Raw genomic sequence first — 22,810 nt, 5'->3', positions numbered from 1 at the left:
TTGGTCGCACTCTGCTCGTCACACCAGCAAGTTGCCCCAAGGAACTGTGGTCAATGTAGTGGCGACGGCGAGTACGCCTATGCCACGGTGTATGTAGAAAAGTATGAGTCGCATTAGCCATCCCTGGACACGTGTTTCGAGGTAGTTGCCTCTCGTCAGCAGGGAGCAGGTCAGTGTAAAGGGGTGCCGCGTGGACTGCCAAAATGTAATTACAACAGGTAGAGTACCTCTCATGGCGCGCAGGTGCAGGTCCAAGGCTCGTCAGCCCGTTGGCTCAAGGGAGCCGTAATAAATGAATCAAAAGTTGGTCCCACTCTGCTCGTCACACCAGCAAGTTGCCCCAAGGAACTGTGGTCAATGTAGTGGCGACGGCGAGTACGCCTATGCCACGGTGTATGTAGAAAAGTATGTGTCGCATTAGCCATCCCTGGACACGTGTTTCGAGGTAGTTGCCTCTCGTCAGCAGGGAGCAGGTCAGTGTAAAGGGGTGCCGCGTGGACTGCCAAAATGTAATTAAAACAGGTCAAGTACCTCTCATGGCGCGCAGGTGCAGATCCAAGGCTCGTCAGCCCGTTGGCTCAGGGGAGCCGTAATAAATTATGCAAAAGTTGGTCGCACACTGCTCGTCACACTAGCAAGTTGCCCCAAAGGACTGTGGTAAATGTAGTGGCGACTGCGGGTACGCCTATGCCACGATGTATAAAGAACAGTATGTGTTGCGTTAGCCATCCCTGGACATGTGTTTCGAGGTAGTTGCCTCTCGTCAGCAGGGAGCAGGTCAGTGTAAAGGGGTGCCGCGTGGACTGCCAAAATGTAATTAAAACAGGTCAAGTACCTCTCATGGCGCGCAGGTGCAGATCCAAGGCTCGTCAGCCCGTTGGCTCAGGGGAGCCGTAATAAATTATGCAAAAGTTGGTCACACACTGCTCGTCACACTAGCAAGTTGCCCCAAAGGACTGTGGTAAATGTAGTGGCGACGGCGGGTACGCCTATGCTACGATGTATAAAGAACAGTATGTGTTGCGTTAGCCATCCCTGGACACGTGTTTCGAGGTAGTTGCCTCTCGTCAGCAGGGAGCAGGCTAATGCGACACATACTTTTCTACATACATCGTGGCATAGGCGTACCCGCCGTCGCCACTAAATTTACCACAGTCCTTTGGGGCAACTTGCTGGTGTGACGAGCAGTGTGCGACCAACTTTTGCATAATCAGCTACAAACTTGCAGGTTTTTTTTAAAGTGATCTCTATTTAAACCCAAGAGAGGGAGGCAGTTTCCGTGGGAGAAATGCAGCGTGTCTCTTCATTTTAAGGCCTTACGGGTGACAGCATGTCTCTTAGGGTCAGCGAGGCACTTTTTTTTAAAGACCATAATATAAAGACATTGTAGTCTTTATATTATGTTTACATCTATGCAGCCAGGACAATCTTTAAACAAAACAGTGCTACTCTACCTTGCCAGAAGCAGTGTCCTGCACTCGATGCCGGGCTTTAAATATAAACCCTGCAATGCCCAGCTGGGGTATCCTCCCCTACGCTGGACTTCTAAAGATATTCTTAAAAGCTGCAATGTCAGTCTACCTACCCACATTTCGAAATACATTATGGATTTTTGTATATTCTGAATTATAAGTGATTTGGATTCGCGCTGCACAAGTTCGCCCTTGCAAATCCTAAATAACACCGGAGGACCAGGATTTAAATAAGAAGCGCCTATTAGTAGAAACCCAAACACAGCGTTTTATTCTTCGTACAAACGTTTAGCAGCTTGTGGGGGCCAGTTCTATGACAATGATTTTAAATTCAAGCCACGTTTTTGACTCCAAAGTCTATTTATTCTGCACCAGCCTTGCAAGAAACGACCATGAGATGAGGTAGTCAGATGCATACAATCCGGTAGGCTAGACACAACAGAAGGCCTGAGGCTGGAACCCTATGCAGAGCCAGCTTGATGGATATGAATGAGTGCAGACTGAACACAGAGCTAGGGGACCACGGGCCCCAGCCCGCTGAGCACCTGGAGGAGGGCTGATCATCCCGCACATTTCTGCAACTTGTGTGCCATAAAGCGCTTACTGCGGCCCGCTGCATGGGCCGGGCCAAATGCGGCTCAGACCACGCCCGGCGGAGCCCAGAAGAGGCTGGCCACCCCCCTTAAAGTGATCGCCTGGAAACTTCCATCCATTCAGCAGCCATTGCGGAACCATGGGTAAGAGAAAGGCCAGCGCCATTGCGGAACCATGGGTAAGAGAAAGGCCAGCGCCATTGCGGAACCATGGGTAAGAGAAAGGCCAGTGCCATTGCAGCCTGTGGTATGACCACCGGGTGGTTGGCTCAATTACCAATTAGCTGATCAATGCAATGTCGGCTATTAACTCTGAAATTGAAGGTACGGAAAAGAGACTGGGAGCCACCAGGAGACTCCTGTCACTCAAGTAACTAGCACACTGTGAACCCTCCAAAAGCTGATGCAAATGTAAGCATTTGAACTAAAGCGGAGTGGACCCTAGTGAAGTTTCTCAAGATCCAAACTACTGGTGTGTACTTTTGGGGGATTCAAACATTGTCATGCCTGCCAACTTGAAGAACAATCTCACAGTATGAGGAGAGGGCGGGGCCTCATGCCGAGAAGACCTACGAGGCACCTTTGAACCCCTTGGCCCCAACCCCCTTCCTCCCAAAAACAAGCATTTGCAATGCAATAGGTCTTGCATTTACGAGTCTGAGCTATTAGCATTGTAACGGACAATGCCTTTTATTTATGTGCTTTTTTTAAAACAGATAAATAAAAGGCATTGTCATTTACAATGCCAATAGCTTAAATGCTCTCAAATGCAAGACCTATTGCATTGTAAATGCATTGAGCACTCGTGCTATAAAAATAAAACAAGCATCTGCAATGCAATAGGTCTTTAATTTACGCGAGTTTGAGCTATTGGCATTGTAAATGACAATGCCTTTTTTTTATATTTTGTTTTTTAAAACATAAATAAAAGGCATTGCGATTTACAATGCCAATGGATTAAACTCTCGCAAATGCGAGACCTATTGCATTCCAAATGCTTTTTTCAAAGTATGTGTGTTGGGGGTTGGGTGGTTGCACACAGAAGATAGCAGAAGGAACGCAGATGGGGAAGGTGTGGGGAAGCAAAACTGAGGGTGAGGGTGTGGGGAAGCAAAAATGATGGCGCGGTGGAGAAACTGGAGAACTGCTCAGTAAAGCACTCCAATACCTTCCGGTCAGGTTCGCACTTGCGGGAGAGTATTTCCAAAGAGTCATTTGCAGCCAAAGAGTTTCATTCTTTTTTGGATTCATGTCACCATCTGGACACCAGAGTGTGGGCCTTCTAACTCTAATAAGCATTACAATTTGTTTGTCCCTGACTGGGGCACTTTTAGTGGCACTGATTAATTTCTATCACAATAACTTTGTAAGCAAAAATTTCCAAATTGTTGATTCATTTGCTTGTGCTCTAGATATGATGTTATCAGGCCTGAAAGAGGATTTTCTCATAGTATGGGGAGGAGATTTTAAATCTTAGATTATGCCCTATCGCTGATGATCGTGTATGTGGAGTAGCGGAGAATGACTTTTGCAACCTTTCACATTTGAACCACACTCCGTGTGGCGACATATTGAATAGGCGGCTGAAGATCCATGGCCTCATATTTAGCATAGATTTAGCTGCTAAAAAAGGTCTTAATCAGGTAAAGTACATGGGCAGAGGGAATGGGTCTCTAATTGATTTTATTGCACTATACAAGACATCAGCTAAAAAGGTGTGCAAATTTCAAATTTTAAATAGTGCTTTGAGTGGCCATAACCAACTGACTCTAAGAATCAGCCTAGGGCTGCCTTTGGTGCCTTTTAACAAACTGGTTTGCCCGATTGAATGCACGAGAAATGGGGGAGCACGCCGCAAATGGCGGGGTGTCAAACCAAAGGCCTTTTTAGCACAGCTCATGGAGAACCAGAGGGAGCACTTCGAGCTCTGCCTTAGTGATAAACCCGATCCGGGAAGTGCAATAGGCACTTTCTCTGAAATTTGCAAGAAGGCAACTGAACAATTAACTGTATCTAAACAACACCATGCCCCAAGGCACAACAAATGATTTGATAAAACATGCTCACGAGCTCATGGTAGCCTCACAGAACCTCTTAAAAGTTCGCTGAGCGTTCTGACAGAAATTAGAACCTGTAGAAAGCTTTATAAAGAAGCTTTCAATTTAAGGAAAGAGGAGATCAGAAGGGATGCTTGGGAGCAGTTGGTTGTCCCCTGTGCTAGGAATGACAGATCCCAGTTTTGGAAGGTAGTTAATGCACTTTTCTTTTCAGGTAGCTCTACTACAAGCAGACGTGACCATTCTGAAGTATGCTTGGGCCAAAACTTTTACAAATTTGTATGATTCAAATGAACCGGAATGCACGGAGCACAGTATTCCGGAAGATCAATCTAGTCCAGGGAGAACAGAAGAACAAATGTTACTTACCTGTAAACTGTGGTTCTCCAGTATTGGTGTCTTTCATAGATTCACATGCTTGAATATTCCCCGTCGTCGAAGTGGGAGTCCCACGGTATATATAAAAAGCAATAAGTATCATGTATATATACATATACACATACCTAACCACATAAGAGTATATACATACCCAAATAAACATATATATATAGTTCAAATAACATAACAAGTAAAAAATACCATAGGATAGCATTGAGACATAGGAAAGCATAGAGAAAAAGAATCACTTTGCTAACATATCACTGTCACTTTATAGTCCAAACTCCAGCCAATCAGGCGCTAGCACCCTCTAGAACCTTCTCCTCAGAGGCTCAGGCCCTCAGATTTTCGAGCACGAGAGTGACCATAGAGCCGAAAGAGGAGAAGAGAGCCTCTGAGGGGAGGAGGGTGGGTCGCATGTGAATCTATGAAAGACACCAATACTGGAGAACCACAGTTTACAGGTAAGTAACATTTGTTCTTCTCCAGTATTTGGGGTGTCTTTCATAGATTCACATGCTTGAATAGAATAGTAAGCAGTAAACAGTATTCGGCTGACCAAGCCGTATTGATATTGCATGTAATACAAACAATGTATTTAAAGCGCAATAATAATAATAATACCCCAGGAGGAGGGAAGTAGCAGAGGCTCACCTTATTTAAACAGATTTCGTAGAACTGCCTGTCCCACAGCAGTGTCTGCTTCGTTAATGGATTCCAGACAGTAGTGCTTCGTAAACGTGTGCCTGCTGGACCACGTAGCTGCCCGGCATATTTGATGGATGGGCACACCAGCGAACAGGGCAGTGGAAGATGACATAGCCCTCGTTGAATGGGCTCTCACTCCCGAAGACAGAGGCTTACCAGCCTTTTGATGGCAAAAAGAGATTGCTGATGAAACCCAACGGGCAATAGTAGGTTTGGTGACAGATTGTCCTTTGCAAGCACGCCCGTAGGCCACAAACAACTGGTCAGATTTGCGAAAGGATTGAGTCCTGCTAATGTAGAATTTTAGACATCTCTTCAAGTCCAGAGAGTGTAAGCTTTGCTCCGCCGGGGTTTGTGGATGCGGGAAAAAAGTCTTTAAGAGCACTGGTTCGTTAAGATGGAAATCGGATGGCACTTTAGGTATAAAAACCGGATTAGTGCGGAGGATGACACAATCCGATCTGAATTGAAGGAACGGAGGCTTTATTGTAAAAGCGTGAATGTCACTGACTCTGCGGGAAGAGGTCAGAGCAAGGAGGAGGGCCACTTTCCAAGTTAAAAATTTGACATCCGCTGAGTGGATAGGTTCGAAGGGCGCCTTCATAAGCTGAGCCAGCACGATGTTCAGGCGCCACGTGGGTGGAGGACGCCGAATGGGCGGGAACATGCGGAAGAGACCCTTGAAAAATTGTTGTATGACTCTGGATGAATAGAGAGAGGACGAGCCATCTTGTCGGAAGCGAGATATTGCCGCTAGAAAGACCTTTAAGGTAGAGTGCGATAATCCAGACTGCGCTAGTTGTAGGAAGAACGGCAGAATATGTTCTGGAGGAGCGTGCACAGGATGAATGTGGGCAGAAGCACACCAATGACAAAATCGCTTCCATTTGAGCTTATACGTTTTCACTGTGGATGGAGCTCTTGCCTTAGCTAACACCTCCCTGCAGGCTGGAGGAATGTTCAAATGAGCAAATTCAAGGTGCTCAGGTTCCAAGCCGACAAGCTGAGAGATCTGGGATTCGGATGGCATATCCGACCATCGTTCATTGTGAGCAGATCCGGCTTCAGGTGGAGAAGGATGGGCTCGCGTTGGGATAGGAGAAGCAACTCCGAAAACCATGCCTGCCGAGGCCACCGTGGAGCTATTAGAAGTACATGGCACGGTTGTTGTCTCATCTTCCGCAGCACTCGTGGAATCAACGGAATCGGCGGAAAAGCGTACGCAAATATCCCGTACCAATTGATCGAAAGGGCATTTCCGCACGACCCTTCGTGGGGAAACCAGCTTGCGTAGGACTGGCATTTTGCATTCTGCGGGGTTGCGAAGAGGTCGATTGTCGGGTGACCCCAAAGGTTGAAGACGAATTCCAGCGTCGGTTGATGTAACTCCCACTCGTGGGTTGATGATGCTGACCGACTGAGTGCATCCGCCAGAGTATTGGAAATGCCGGGCAGATGAATTGCTTGTAACGTCATCTGATGGAGTATGGCCCAACTCCAAATCCTCTGCGCCAGACGGGAGAGCAGTGGAGATCTTGTCCCGCCCTGTTTGTTCAGGTAGTGCATGCACGTGGTGTTGTCCGTCTGAATGAGGACTGACTTCCCTTGGAATTGCAGGCGGAAGGATTTCAACGCCAAGAAAATGGCCATCAGTTCCAGTCTGTTGATGTGCCAGCAACGCTGAGCCGCTGACCATAGGCCCTTGACGGATAGATCTTGAAAATGTGCGCCCCAACCCTCCATGGATGCGTCCGTGGTAAGGACGAGTTCTGGGGTTGACGACAGAAAGGATGTTCCTGCTGCGATGTTGGCAGGACAAGTCCACCAATGCAGCGCTTGAGCCATGCGGGGTGACACCACGACCTGATCGTTGAAGGAACCGGAAACCTGGCGCCACTGCTTGTCTAACTCCTCTTGGATGATGCGACTTTTTAGTCTGCAGAGAGGGATCAAAGCGATGCATGAGGACGCCATTCCCAGAAAGGATTTTAATATGCGGACTGAAACTGACTGCTTTGCTGCGATGGAGCTCGCAAGCTGTTGAATCCGTTCCTGACGTTCTGCTGAAGCGAAGGCCATGGTTGTGCTCGTATTGATACAAGCGCCGAGAAAAGTCTTGCACGTAGTCGGCGTGAGTTGAGATTTTTGTACATTGATCGACAACCCCAGGGACTGAAACAGATCGAGACAGCGCTGGGTATCGAGGGCCGCCTGGTGAGAGGATTGAGCTTTGATGAGGCAATCGTCCAGGTAGGGGTATATCTGAATACCCTCTTGTCGTAAGTGAGCCACCACCGGGGCTAGGAATTTTGTAAAGACCCGCGGGGCTGAGCAGAGTCCGAAGGGTAGGACTTTGAATTGGTAGTCCCTGTGGCCCACTCGAAACCGTAGGTATTTCCTGTGGCGCGGTAGAATGGGCACATGGAAATATGCGTCCTGCAGATCGATCGTTGTCATGTAATCCTCCTGAGAAAAGAATTGGAGGATGTCCTTCAATGTGAGCATCCGAAAGGACTGAGTCTTGAGAAATTTGTTGAGCAATCTGAGATCGAGGATCGGACGCCATTCCCCTGATTTCTTTAGTATGAGGAAAAAACGGGAATAGAATCCCAACCCTCTTTGATATTTCGGAACCACTTCGATGGCACCCTTGTTTAACATTATTTGGATTTGTTTGAAAAGTTCTCTGAGATGGGCGGGTGGTGGCCCGGATGGAGGTGTGCGTGGAGGAACCTTCACAAACTCTAGGGCGTGGCCCCTTGAAATTATATCCAGGACCCAGCGGTCCGAAGTGATCAAGGACCAGGTTGAAAAGAACTGGGAGATTTTTCCTCCAACAAGAACTAGAGGACAACTGGGAAAAGGAAGTTCTTTCCGTACAGAGTCACTGCTTCTTGGTTGAATTTCCTCTGTAATTCGACTTTCCTCTGTATGACTTGCTAGTTTGCTGTCTGTAGGACTGCTGCGGTTGTGAATAGTACCGCTGTTGCCCCTGATTGTACGAGCGGTATTGGGACGAGGAGCCACGAAAGGATGATGATGAGGAGGTGCCGCGGCCGCGCGCACCTCGAAAGGGCTGCTTCTTAAACTGTAGAGTGCCGAGGGAACGAGCCGTATCCGTATCCTTTTTAATGGTTTGCAAGGCATCTTCTACATGCTGGCCGAATAATGACTCCCCGTCATATGGCATGTCCAAAATCTTAGCCTGGACCTCTTGCCGAAAAGAGGTTGACCGAAGCCAGCCCTGTCTTCTTAGGACGGCTGCTCCCGCCAATTGGCGAAAACCGGTGGATGCGATGTCAACAGAGCAGTCAATGATCTCGGATGACGCCCTTTCTCCCTCTTGCAGGATTTTCTGAGCTTCCGCTCTTGAATCCTCCGGTATAAGTTTGACCAATGCAGCCATGTCCGACCACATCTGTCTATCATAACGGCCGAGGATAGCCAAGGAATTCGCAGCCCGGACCGTTGTTGACGCCATGGTTGAAAACTTCTTGCCTATAGCATCCAGGCGACGGCCGTCGCGGTCCGGAGGCGCCGACATTGGAGATGATGGATTCTTGGAGCGGCGCTGTGCCGCTTGTGTGATCACTGAGTCCGGCTTAGGTTGAGACACCAAGCAGGCTGGGGAAGAATCCGGAGCTTTATATTTTTTCTCCAGGCGTGGGAGCACCGCCGGAATAGAATTAGGTGTCTTCATTAATTTTAGGCCTTCATTCCATATGAAGTCTATGATTGGCACAGCTCGTACTTGTTTCTGAGGCTGGGACTTGAAGTCATATAAGAAACAGTCCTCTTCCCTAACCACCATGGGAAGGTGAAAGCGTTGTGCTGCTCTCTCCATCAGCTGATGGAACCCTGTTATGTCGACAGGTGGCGAGTTGACTGGTGACCTTGGCGGTGATGCGGGCGAATTGATTTGGTAATCATCCCAGTCCGCCATAGTGTCGTCCTCTGGGAGCTCGCCGTCTTCCGTATCCGGATTGTCCATATTATCATCCTCTGCATTGAAAGGCAGTGCAGGTGTGGAGGGCGTGGGTATCGTTGGCAATATAGAAGGTGGAACCTCAGATGGCGCTTCACGTGGAGTATTTTTAGGGGATGCTGGAAAACGACGATTATAGTCTTCCAACATATACTGGAGGTTGGAAACGAGCTGCACAGGAAGCTGCATCATAGGAACCGGAGCAGAGGTATTTTGCTCTTCTTCCTGTTCATAAAATTCATCCTCCTCAGACTCTTGGCATTTTATATGGAGCTCCGAAGGACTATGAGCATCCCGAAAAAGAGACTGATCGCCTTCATCCGAATCGTCCTCATCCCCTGAGGGAAATAGTTGACGAGGTGGCCGTGGTCCAGGTGGTAACATAACTGGGTCTAGCATGGCCTTACGACGAAGCATTAAGGAGCTGTCCACAGACCCCGGTGCTGGTGTTGACATTGGCACCAATGGCATTGTCGCAAAATTTGACCCTACCGTCGTCGAGGCGACCGTCGACGAAGCAATCGTCGACGGAGCTGCCGTCGACGAGGTTGTTGCCGTCGACGGGACTGTCGTCGACGGGGTGGCTGCCGTCGACGGGGTGGCTGTCGTCGACGGTGTGGCTGTCGTCGACGGGGTGGCTGTCGTCGACGGTGTGGCTGTCGTCGACGGTGTGGCTGTCGTCGACGAGGCTGTCGTCGACGAGGCTGTCGTCGACGAGGAAGATTTCCTCTTCTTCTTTTTACCCATCGTCGACGGAGTTGTGGACGTCGACGGAAGCGCCAGCTTCCCAGTCGTCGACGAAGAAGTGAGTGGTATCGTCGACGAGACAGTTCTAAGAGACACACATACTATCGTCGACGGAGAAGACGTCGACGAAGTCAGTGTCGTCGACGAAGGATATCTACTCGATACCGTCGTCACCGTCGTCGACGAGGCTGATGAAGTAGCCGATCTCGTCGACGGAGGGGCCGTCGACGGGCCCGTCGACGGTTTTGAAAGTTTCTGACTGGAAACATGTGCTGACGGAGTCACAGACGCCTGAGAGCTACGTCTCGGGGGCGCAGAAGTGGAGACAGAGACTTTGCCTGTAGACACTTCCTCAAGGTGAAGTCTCTTCTTTTTCAGAAAAGGAGATGGCAAGTCCTGGACACTTCCACGCTTTGAGGAGACTCCTGTTTTGACAGAGGCTACACTTTCCACCTCAGAAAGTGGGTTGTCTGTGTCCTTTAGTTTTTGAAGCCATATTAAAAGGCGACCTTCTCTATCTTTTAAAGTTTTGTGAGAGAAAGTTCTGCAGATCTTACAATTAGCCACCTTATGATCAGGATACAGACAATAAATACATTTCTCATGGGGATCCTCAGAGAAAAGTCTTGACTTTCCGCAAGATGAACAAGGACGGAAAAGAGATTTCTTACTTGCAGACATGATGAGAGATAAAAAACCTCAAACCAGATGAAGAACTGAGCAGAGCTCAGGGAGACTCCCTTCACACGACGTGCGGTAGAAAATCTGAGGGCCTGAGCCTCTGAGGAGAAGGTTCTAGAGGGTGCTAGCGCCTGATTGGCTGGAGTTTGGACTATAAAGTGACAGTGATATGTTAGCAAAGTGATTCTTTTTCTCTATGCTTTCCTATGTCTCAATGCTATCCTATGGTATTTTTAACTTGTTATGTTATTTGAACTATATATATATGTTTATTTGGGTATGTATATACTCTTATGTGGTTAGGTATGTGTATATGTATATATACATGATACTTATTGCTTTTTATATATACCGTGGGACTCCCACTTCGACGACGGGGAATATTCAAGCATGTGAATCTATGAAAGACACCCCAAATACTGGAGAACAGCTAATAATTAGTCTTGGGGATATCACCTCAGCCGTGAATAGGTGCCCAAGCAATAAAGCACCAGGACCAGATGGGGTCCCCGTTGAAGTTTTTAAGGCTAATTTGTCATTTTGGGACCCAATACTGGTGAATGTGCTCTGGAGTGTGAATTGTGTTCACCGCCGTAAATCTTGGTCCAGGGCAATTATTGTCTCAATTTTAAAAATGATGGATAGGAGTGATCCTCATTGCTATCAGCCAATATCATTAATCAATTCCACGACCAAAGTATTGGGCAGAGTTCTATTGGAACAACTTGAAAACTGGGCAAATGAGAACAGCATCTTAACATCTGCTCAGTACGGTTTCAGACAGGACTTAGGGACTGCAGACCAGTGTCTGATGCTCCATTTAATAATGAGTAAATAAGTGGCTGCCAAAGAAGGATGTCTCTTTTTGGTGTTTATGAAGCTGAGTGAAAATTTGGACAATGATATAAGGGGGAATTTGTTGAGTATGTTGGATCCTAAAGGAACATTGAAGAAATTCTTGTGTCTTTCGGTCACCAAGAGCCTCACAGCCCAATGCGGAAGATCCTCCACTGATCTCTAACGGTGGTTATTAGGTGAGTCAAATCACCATTTTCTATTTAGTAACCTCTTAGCACACACTGATGAACTGGGAATTGATTCGCTCTCCCCCACTCCCATTGCTACGTAGGTTGCTCCCTATTAGCCCTGATGAAGACCCCTATCTAAGGGACCATTGGCCTGTCCACCATTTCGGGGTCAAAACGTCAACATATTTACCAATATCCACCTGTACTGGAGATATTATCCATGTTTAGACAAATTGAAAATACATGGTGTATCTTATAATTGTGGCTGATGGTCATGCAAAGAAGTGACAGCCAGGTATCTTCTTAATTATTCGTATATATTGTATATTGGCACTCAAATTCCTGCCTTTTCCTCCTCTTTTCACGAGCACTCTCCCAAACACCCTCCTCTTTTTCATTTACTATTGAGCAACTCTATTATAAGAGAGTATTGTACAAATTTGATATCCAAATTCAATATAAAAACATGAATTTATTTGCATTTCAAGTGTGTGTTACTAATTTTTGGGTACTAAAGAAAAATATTTCCGTTGGGACCAATTGTGCTTTGTATCATTACTTACCCAGGTCCTACGGTTTACTAGGTTTTCCCATTGTTTTGTATTGAAATACTAATAGGTTTTTCCTATCTTTTCCCTAGACACCTAGATACCGAAGGGGGTTCCCTGAGCAAACCCATGCGGAGCATGGCAAATAGTCGTCCACTGAGGGACTCCATTATTACCTCCCTTCTCACTATGGGCGGTTACCAGCAACACTCGTGGTATTTCTGTAGTAGTGTGCTGGAGCCGGTTCTGGGCGAGATCGGTTGTGCAGTCTTCACTCCTGCAATTTCAGACACTCAGGTTAGTGGTTTCTTGACAGAATGCCAACCTCACGAAAGATTCATTTGCCTGAGTGAGGATGGAGTCTGGAGGTGCATTTGCTGTAACAGAACTAGGTTCCCCTAATCCTCAAGAAAGGTTTACACCTTCCATGGAAGAATTAACTAAGGTCCTGTATAATATGAGGTCTGAGGTTCAGACTTTGAAATTAGAAAACCAACACCTGAGAACTGAATTAAAGCTGTGCAAAACACAAAAGGACCCAGGGGACCTGGGGCTTTTCCTAAGGTAAAAAACATACGTTCATCCTGCCCATTTTAAAGCACCCGCAACTAACCCTGACATTACCTCGTCACGGTCACATGGTGGTCAATCAGAGAATGTGACTGTAGTAACTCCTAGTCCAGTCCCCTTAGCAGCACCAGAAAGGTTTGGGGGAAATAGTACAAAATATAGTGTATTCATGAACCAATGTCACCTTCGGTTTCTTTATCATATGGCAGCTTTCCATGATGATGCAGCCAACAAGGCTTTTGTGATCTCGTATTTGGTTGGGAACACGGCCACGTGGTCAGTTCCCTTAGACAAGAACGACGATCCGATTCTGTATGATTATGCTCTGTTTAAAGACAAAATGCGGACTCTTTTAGTGAAACATACCTTTATGCAAGCTAGTGATAATGAATTGATGGGTTTAAAACAATGCTCAAAGGATATGATTACATATGTGACAGGTTTTAATAGACGTAGGTGAAACACACTGGCCTGAAGACAAGTGAACTTCGCTTTTTTACTGGGAGCTCTGTGATGCGCTAAAAGATATATTGTCCCAGATAGTGGATCCTACTGAGAAATGTCTCTCCTTTATTTATCTGGTGGTAAAATTAGATCACAGGCTAGGAGAAAGCAGGGACGAGAGAACCAGAAGCGAGGCACCACATATTTTAGTTTTATGTGGGAAGAAGAAATAACCCAAGGAAGAAATACACAGTAGTGAACCTATGCAGACAGGAGGAATTTGCTGTCCTCTATTGGCTGAAGAGAAGGAAAAAAGAAGGTGGTTGAACTTGTGTTTATACTGTGGTAAAGGGGGCAATTTTGCTAGGTAATGTCGAGTGAAGCCTAAAACATCCCGCAAAACTGTGGTCTGTGTTGTAAAACTAGAAAGCTCAAAGGGGGTTGAGATTGTCCCTTCGAGTATGATGGATTACGAGATCTCCCAGTACCTAGCTAATACAGAGGTTTGTGTCTCTAAAGTTTTACCATAACTGTCACTCTTATTATAACTACTCAGCTCCGAAAAAACCATGCCGGTTTTATTGGATTCCAGAGCAACTGGTAACTTTTTGGACATCACTCTTGATTAGGCTTTGGATGGGGTTTTTGTCCCCAAGGAACACCCGGAACCTGTCAGAACAGTGGATGGGTCTGAATTGTCTTCAGGGCTCATCACTTACAATTCCAGTGATAAGGTTATGATATGTGACAATGACCATTCGGAAGTGATACGTTTTGATTTGATTGAGGCACCTAATTTTGGGGCAATAACTTGGGGTGCCGTGGCTGCAATAACACAATCCACATATTGATTGGATGGCACCTACTGTTATGTTAAGGTCACAATAGTGTTTGTTGCATTGTTATACGAAAGCAACGGAGTGGAAAACCCCCTTGTGTTATCCACAAATATGGAACTGGCTCAGCTACCATCCTTGTATTTCCTATTTTCAGGACGTATTTCATAAAACCAAAGGCACTACATTGCCCCCTTTGACTGCAGGATTGATTCAATACCAGAGCAGATCTGCCTTTTAGTTGTATATATGCTTTGACAGAACCTGAAACTTGACATCTCCAGGATTATCTGGACGTACTACTGGCATGTGGGTTCATCCATCACTCCTCTTCCCGAGTTGTCTCCTTTGTGCCTTAACGGGAGGGGGATTTATGGGCCAGCATTGATTACAGGGTGATGAATAAGGCAACTATAAAAATAAGTACCCATTGCCACTGATCCCCGTCCTCTTGGATCAAGTCAAGCAGTTGACTATTTATAGCAAGTTAGATTTGAGGGGGACTTATCATTTGATCAAAGTGAAAGAAGTTGGTGAACGGAAGACTGCTTTTCGCACAAAGTTTGGCCTGTATGAGTACTGTGTCATGCCATTCAGGCTATGTAATGCCCCGGCAGCCTCTAGGGTTTTTGTTAATGAGATCTTGCGGGAGTATCTGGACAGCTTCACCATAGTGTATATAGACATTATATTCCCATTCTGAGGAAGAACATGTAGGGCATGTAAAAAAGGTATTGCAGTGTCTCGGAGATAACCATCTTTTTGCTAAATTAGAGAAATATGTTTCTCATACGACTCAGGTTGACGTTTTGGGCTTCGCTCTCTTCTCTCACCCTCTGGGATTCATATGGACCCCAAGAAAACTGAAACCATGTCACAATGGCCTAGTCCAGGGTCTGTGTGGGAAGTGCAGTAATTCCCTGGTTTGGCCAACTTTTACTGGCAGTTTATTAACCATTTCTCCAATGTAATAGCACCAATGACTAAATTGTTGAGCAAAGGGAACACTTTTAATTGGTCAGAACAGTCAGATCAGGCGTTTACCCACTTGAATGAGAAGTTCACTTTCGCTCCCATTATGATGCATGCTGAATCTTCGCTGCCTTATTTTGTTGAAGCGAATGAATCCCAATTTGCAGTAGGTAGGGTGTTATCGCACAGAGACAGAAGAACCTGAATGATGCATCCCATTGCCTATTTTTCTAAAACACTCTTAGCTGGTGAACAAAAGTACACCATCGCAGAGCTTGAGCTTTTAGCTATTAAGCTCACATTCCATGAATGGAGGCATCATCTGTTGGAATCACCCTTTACCATCACTATATATTCTGATCATTGAAATTTGCTGTTTTTTTAAGATCTGCTCGAGCTCTTACTCCTCGCCAGATGAGATGGGTATTGTTCTTTAGTAAGTATGACTTAGTCATTGCTTTTCGCCCTGGTTCCCAGCAGCGCAAGGCTGATGCGTTATCGTCTCTGGGCAAAGAAGCTAAAACCTCACTCAAAATGCATGTCCCCAAAGAATCTCCTGAGAGGATCATACGTACAAGGGATGGAGGGGAAGACGAGTCTGCTGTCTTTTTGACTCAACTGGCTCAGCTCTTTGCTCCATGCCATCTTCTGAATGGTTGTTAAACCATATCAATAGTATTAAGGAAGGGCTTTTGTACCATGTTGACAAAGAACAAGTTACTTACCTTCGGTAACGATGTATCTGTAAGAAACATTAGTTAGTTAGATTCCTCACCTTAGAATATCCCCAGGCGTCAGACTGGATCCGGAAGATTTTTTGTCAGCAATACCCCTTGCGCGTCGCTAGGCGTCGTCTGCGGCTCCGCGTCCGTCGACAGCGTCGTGCGCCGGAATGACGTCGTCGGAGTACTTAGACGCCGCCCTCACGCGCTGACGTCAGTTCTTGTACATAGCCTTCCGCGCCAGGAACGCAGAGCCATGCAAGAGACCGACACTGGTGCCAAAAAATTCTAGGGCCCTGAAAGGGATAGCCTTAACCCTAGATGTCAGTTCGCAGAACGGGGAGGATGGGTGGGTCGGTGAGGAATCTAACTAACTAATGTTTCTTACAGATACATCGTTACCGAAGGTAAGTAACTTGTTCATCTGAAAGAAACACGTTAGTTAGATTCCTCACCTTAGAATAGATACCCAAGCAATACCAACCCCGGTGGTGGGTCTGCGAACCAAGATCACACCAGAAAGTCCTGGAGGACAGAACGGCCAAAGAAGCCATCCCTCCGGACTTGCCTGTCTAGGCAATAGTGCCTGGCAAACGTGTGCAGCGAAGCCCACGTCGCCGCCTGACAGATGTCCTGCAAAGGGACTCCCCGTCCCAAAGCAGTAGTAGCCGCTGTGGCCCGAGTAGAATGGGCTCGCAGCCCAACAGGAGGGTCCTTTTTCGCCAAGGAATAACAGATTTTTATACACAAAACGACCCACCGGGAGATGGTCCGTTTGTGTACAGCTTTTCCCTTCTTTGCACCCACGTAGCCAACGAAAAGCTGGTCGTCCACTCGGAACTGTTTAGTGCGGTCCAAATAAAAGGAGAGCGCACGTTTTGGGTCCAGACAGTGGAGCCGCTCTTCCTCTTTGGAAGGATGCAGAGGCGGAAAGAAGGCGAGCAAGGTGACAGATTGCCCAAGATGAAAGGGGGTCACCACTTTCGGTAGAAAGGAAGGACGAGGCCGAAGGACAACCTTGTCCGGATGAACAGATAGAAAAGGAGGCTTGGACGATAGAGCCTGGAGCTCACTCACCCGTCTAGCCAAGGTGATGGCTACCAGGAAAGCAGTCTTAAGAGTTAGAAGACGAAGAGGACAATTGTGAAGAGGCTCAAAGGGAGCGCACATCAGGAATGTCAAGACAAGATTCAAGTCCCACTGAGGCATTACGAAAGGGACAGGAGGGAACGTGTGAGTAATGCCTTTAAGAAAGCGTGACACTACAGGGGACTTGAAAAGAGAGGGCTGATCTGAAAGCCGTAAGAAGGCAGAGAGAGCAGCAAGATAACCTTTCAAGGTGCCCAGGGCAGAGCCCTGCCGGGCCAAAGAAAGAAGAAAGAGGAGAACCTCAGAAAGAGGGGCGGAGAGGGGATCCACAGCCTTTGCTGTGCACCATGCCACAAATTTGTTCCACCGGCAGGCGTATACCGTCTTTGTGGAGGGACGCCTGGCTGCCAGAATGATATCACAGACTTCAGGAGGCAAGTCAAATGGCATCAACTGCCGTCGCTCAATCTCCACGCATGGAGGTGGAGGCTGGACAGGTTCGGGTGGAGGACCGTCCCCTGCTGCTGCGACAGAAGGTCCTCCTGAAGAGGCAGTCGGATCGGGGGATCGAGCGATAGACTGAGCAGAAGTGGTATAGGCGGAAAGGCGTACAACACACCGCAACTCCACTCGCGACGAAAAGCGTCTCCGAGCGAGTGCCGCCTTGGAAATTCCAACGCGCAGATCTGCTGACATTGCGCGTTCTCTTCGGTGGCGAATAGATCTAACCAGGGCTCTCCCCACTGCAGAAAGGAGGCCTTGCGCCATGTCCGAGTTCAGACGCCGTTCATGATCCATCATGCACCAGTGGCTGAGTTAGTCTGCTCTGGCGTTCAGAGAGCCCGCCAGATGTTGAACCACCAGGGTGATGCCCTGATGTTCCCGCCATGTCCAGAGGCGCAGAGCCTCCTGACAAAGGGTCCACCACCCCACCCAGTTTTTTGCAATACCAGATGGCGGTGCTGTTGTCTGTTAACACCTGCACTACACTTCCCCCGGACAGAGGGAAGGAATGCCTTCAGTGCAAGTCGGATCGCCCACAGCTCCAGAAAGTTGATATGGAGCCGGGACTCCGCCGGAGACCAGAGGCCTCTGATCTCCGCCTCTCCCATGTGGCCCCCCCCATCCCAGGAGGGATGCATCCGTCACTACTACACGCTCCGGTTGGGGTAGGGAGAGGATCTGCCACTGACCCAATCGCGGTCCCTGAGCCACCACTGCTGGGCCCACTGAAACTTCAGTTCCCACTGCAGAGCCCGCATCCGCATCTGGAGTGATGCACCAACAGGATGCAGGAGGCCATCAGACCCAGAAGCCGCAGCACCAACCTGACCGAAACCCAGGATAGAGGCTGAAAGATTGGAATGAGAGCCTGAATATCCAGGACCCGCTGTTCCGGAGGATAGACCCGGAACTGCGCTGAGTCCAGAACCGCTCCGATGAAGAGGAGCTTCTGGGAGGGATTTAGATGCGACTTGGGCACATTGATGGAGAACCCCAGCAAATGCAAGAGGTCGGCCGTAGTCTGGAGATGGGAGACGACTGCCTGGGGCGAGACCGCCTTCAACAACCAGTCATAGAGATAGGGGAAGACTGGAACCCCTAATCTGCGCAGGTTTGCTGCGACCACCACCATCACTTTCGTGAACACCTGAGGGGCACTGGTGAGGCCGAAGGGGAGCACGGTAAACAAAGTGCTCGTGGCCTACCGTGAACCGCAGGTAACGCCGGTAGGCCGGCAGGACGGGGATGTGGAAATAAGCGTCCTGCAAGTCCAACGCTACAATCCAGTCTCCAGGGTCTAGGGCAGCCAGAACCCGAGCAAAGGTGAGCATCTTGAACTTCTCCTTCCGGAGGAAGGCATTGACGTTCCGGAGGTCCAAGATAGGGCGTAGGCCCCCTTTGCCCTTCTTGGGAACCAGAAAGTAGTGGGAATAACAACCACGACCTACTTCTGGGCTCGGAACGTGCTCGACGGCCCCCTTGGCCAAGAGGGCCGAAACTTCCTCGTGGAGAAGATTCAAATGATCCCCTGAGATACGGTGGTGCTGCGGTGGCATGGCTGGAGGGGTCGTCTCGAAGGGGAGGGAGTAGCCCCTTCGGACGATTTGTAGCACCCACCTGTCCGACGTGATGGAACGCCAGTGGAGCAGGTGATGGCGAACTCTGCCGCCCACTGGCGTGGAATGGGCCTGAAAGCTCGGACTAGGAAGGCTTTGAGGCGGATGCTGCTGGGGTGGATGTGGACTGACCGCGTCGTCCTCCGGTACCGCCTCGGCGGAAACCACGTCCGCAACCGCGTGCAGGCTGGTTCTGCGGCCGGTGGCTAGGCGGACGTGAGGAGGTGCCCCTTCCTTGGCCACGAAAGGAGCGAAAAGCGGAAGTTTGTGGCCGCGGGGCCGAGAGGCCCAAGGACGTGGCCGTAGCCCGGGAGTCCTTGAAGCGAGCCAGCGCACTGTCCGCTTTGTCACCAAAAAGGCGAGCGCCATCAAAAGGCATGTACATGAGAATGCTCTGGACATCCCCTGAAAAAGACGTGGACCGCAGCCAGGCGTGACGTCGAAGCGCCACCGTGGTAGAAATCGCCCTACCAGCGAGTCCGTAGTGTCGAGTCCACATCGGATTGCATGGCGCGCTGCATCTCTCCCATCGGCCAGGGCCGAGGAAAACCGCGCCCGGGCCTCCTCCGGGCACAGTGGCAGCACGTCCTCCACCGCATCCCACAGAGAGTGGGAATAACAGTCCAAGAGACAGGCGGTGTTCAAAGACCGCAGGCCCAAACTGAGCAAAGAGAACAGCTTCTTACCAAACTGTTCCAGTCTCTTGGAATCCCGGTCCGGAGGAGCGGACGGGAAGGAGGATTGGGAGGTAGAGGCCTGGATAACCAGACTCTCGGGGGTAGGGTGTTGGGACAGAAAACTGGGGTCGCCCGGAGCAGGGCGGTGGCGCCTGGCAACGTTCCTATCCACAGGAGGGACTGAGGAGGGCTTGGACCAGGTGCCCTTCAGAACGTCAGTGAGGGCCTCATTAAATGGCAGCAGAGGCTCAGTGGAGCATTCGGCAGACTGAAGCACCTCAGTGAGGATGTTAGTCCTCACAGCCACGGCAGGCAGCTCAAGCCCAAGGGCTTCGGCCGCCTTGTGCAGCACCACAGAAAAAGCTGCACCCTCCTCCGAAGCCACAGTCGGAGGAGAGATGAATCCAGTGTCCGGAGAGGTATCCAACCCACTGGCCTCCCCCAGTTCATCTGCCCAGTCCTGTGCAAGTTGGCTCTGAAGGGCTGTGAGAAGTTGGCCTGATGTATGATGTGACTAGTTCTTGTGTACACCTTATATCAGTCCAAACAACCCTTATGGTGATTGGTTGTAAAGTCAACCTTATAGACCAGCTATCCTAGTGGTAGCATGGACAAGGGCAGTCTTAAGCTAAACTCTGAATGGCATGTGAAGCCAGCTGTGATACCATATATAATCCCTTGAATACCAAATGAAAGGACACCACAACAGATATATATATAAAATAAAGTGTATTTATTCTAGTCAAACCCTCAGCACTCTTTATGAGATTAGAGGTAAGTACAACACAGTCTTATTTAAGCATACATTAAGTTACACAGGTAAGTAATACAGTTAGGCCCAAGGGGCCACGCAAACCATATACTAAAGAAGTGGTATAAGGACCACTGTCACAGAAATAGAATAGGCCTAGGCCTAGGGAATCGCTGGGGCTACACTACACTAGCAACAGTTAGGAAGTGGGAGGCCCACGGGATTCAGGTGCAGAGTGGAAACACTCACGCTTAATGCGTAAAAGTCGATAGAATTACTAGCAGTTGGAAATTAACAGTTTAAGGACACTTCTGAAGCAGCTAGAGAGTCGAGACTCGGAAACTATACCCTAGGATAGTCACTACCCTTGTGAGCACCGAAGTACCCAAGTTACCTAGCCCACGGGCTACGGGTGCATAGGTGTGAACTTGCGTCGGGTTTCGTAGTGGACTTCTATGGATGCCTGAAGGAAAGTTGCTGACAGGCAGTCAGTGAAGAGTGTCCGGTGGATCCCCAGGCTGGGATCAAGAAGAGAGGATACCTGCAAGCAGAAGGGACAGAGTCAAGGTCACTAGCCAGTGACCACGTGGAACCAGGAAGGAACCAGGCGATGTCGTGAAGATTGCAGGTGAAAGGTGAAGCTTGTCGCTGCAGCCACGGGTACCAGGAGACGTCGAGGACGACCAGGACCAGGAGGCGAGCTGTCCCCCGAAGGCTCTTGCGTCGGCGGCGTCGAAGTCGAACTAGGACTCACCAAGCCTTGGCAAGCGGAACCCACGAAGAACGGAGGACTTGCTTCTGGTGCAGACCAGGAAGGTCTGGGGTGCTTCTCTTTTGCAAAGAAGCGGGAGCCAGTCTGGAGGAGCCAAACCAGCAGTGAAGATTGCAAGGTGTGTCGTCACAAAGGCCGCTAGCCAACGGGCAAGCAACCGGACAGACGCGGCAAGCAGGAAAATGCAGAAGGGCCCGACGCAGGACTCGTGGAGTGTGGGGGGCTGATCTTCGGTGCAGATGGTGCTTGGGGTTGGGGCTTCTCAATCCCCGGTGCACAACTTTGAGGGTGCCTCAGAAGCTGCGCTGGAAGATACTCGCCACTTTTCCCAGATAGCCGGTCCCACGTCTCTCGTCGCCTCCACGGATCTCAGCTCGGCTGTGGATGTGGATCAGGGTCGGAGAAGTCTGGAAGTCAAGGCTCTGGTCGGGCTCTGCAGTCGGTCCCTCGTAGAACTTCAGCAAAGCATAGGGTAGTCTCTTGATGGTGCCTGTTTGCACAGGGTAGCCACTCCTTGGCCACAAGGGAGATTCTTCAGTCTTCTTTCGTCGAATGTCGAAGGTCCAGAGTGTCTGTTCAAGTTGCAGGTTCAGGATAATCTAATCTCCTGGGGCCCAGCTACCACTCTTATACTAATCTGGGGGGCTGGGTTGCCTGCTAGGTCACGCCTTATGGGTGGGACCTGGGAGGGGGGTGGTTACACCCCCTTCCCTTTGTCCAGTTTCGCGCCAGGACTGGGGCTGGAGTGCCCCAGCACCGGTTTGAACTGGACTATGCACGGGACACCTTGTGTGCCCCAGGCATGTCTCATTCTTTTCATCCCTCCCTGCCCCAATACACTAAGGCCTGTCTGGGGTGGTGCTCGCACCTCCCAAGGCAGGAAACCTATTGTCCAAGCCTCCCTTGCCGGGATCACTCCCAGTAGCAGGAGGTCAGACTCGTGTCTGTGGCAGCAGCATCCATTTTGTGATGCTGGGGCTCTGGTTAACTTTAACCGGGTAAGTAGGTTACAACAGGTCTTCTCCCTCTAGAAGGGAGGGATAATATCCTCATCCCCGGAAATGGGATGGGGGTATTATTCCAAAGTGTTAGACACCTTACACGACATGTTTTGATAAAGCCAAACCATAGTTACCATAACCGTTTAAGATTATAAGGCACTTTAAGAGTATATGGTAGGCTATATCATAGAACAGCTATAAGGACATGGTTCCGAAAGCTGCAGACAGGCTCAGCTCATGCTAGAGCACCATCTCACAAGTTACCAAGCACTCTGCCCCCAGGATTGTTAAGGCCTGCCATAGGAGTGGCTGATAGGTACACATGTGTCTATATGTAAGTTAGGTATAGGAATACTACACCTAAGCAAGGAGTGAGTACACGACCTTGCCCCTGCTGAGTGATCAGACAGTTGTGTCATAATGGAAGGCCAGGCCAGGGGTGGCATAATACATGCTGCAGCCCCTGGTAGGCCTAGGGTACACCTATGCCCTGGGTACCTAAGGTACACTGTACAGGGGCCAATAAGGTGATCCTATCCAAATGGGTTATGCACCTAAAGTACATAGTATCAATTTAGAGAGAGAACAGCAGGGCTGTGGGTCTGATTAGCAGGCCCACAGCCACATCTAAGTCGAAAACCAGTAAAGCAAAAGCAAAA

General features: G+C 49.0%; 1 protein-coding gene across 1 annotated transcript in view; it reads right to left on the bottom strand.

Annotated features, from left to right (window-relative positions):
* SYCE1 (synaptonemal complex central element protein 1) overlaps window positions 1-22,810 on the bottom strand; it is a 335,387-nt gene that overhangs the window by 134,809 nt on the left and 177,768 nt on the right. The gene's annotated exons all lie outside the window — the stretch shown is intronic.

The sequence above is a fragment of the Triturus cristatus genome, chromosome 10 (genome assembly GCF_964204655.1).
Source record: "Triturus cristatus chromosome 10, aTriCri1.1, whole genome shotgun sequence".
NCBI classification, from domain to species: Eukaryota; Metazoa; Chordata; class Amphibia; order Caudata; family Salamandridae; genus Triturus; species Triturus cristatus.
The sequence above is the reverse complement of the archived record's forward strand: the minus strand, read 5'-3'. Positions and strand labels throughout refer to the sequence as shown.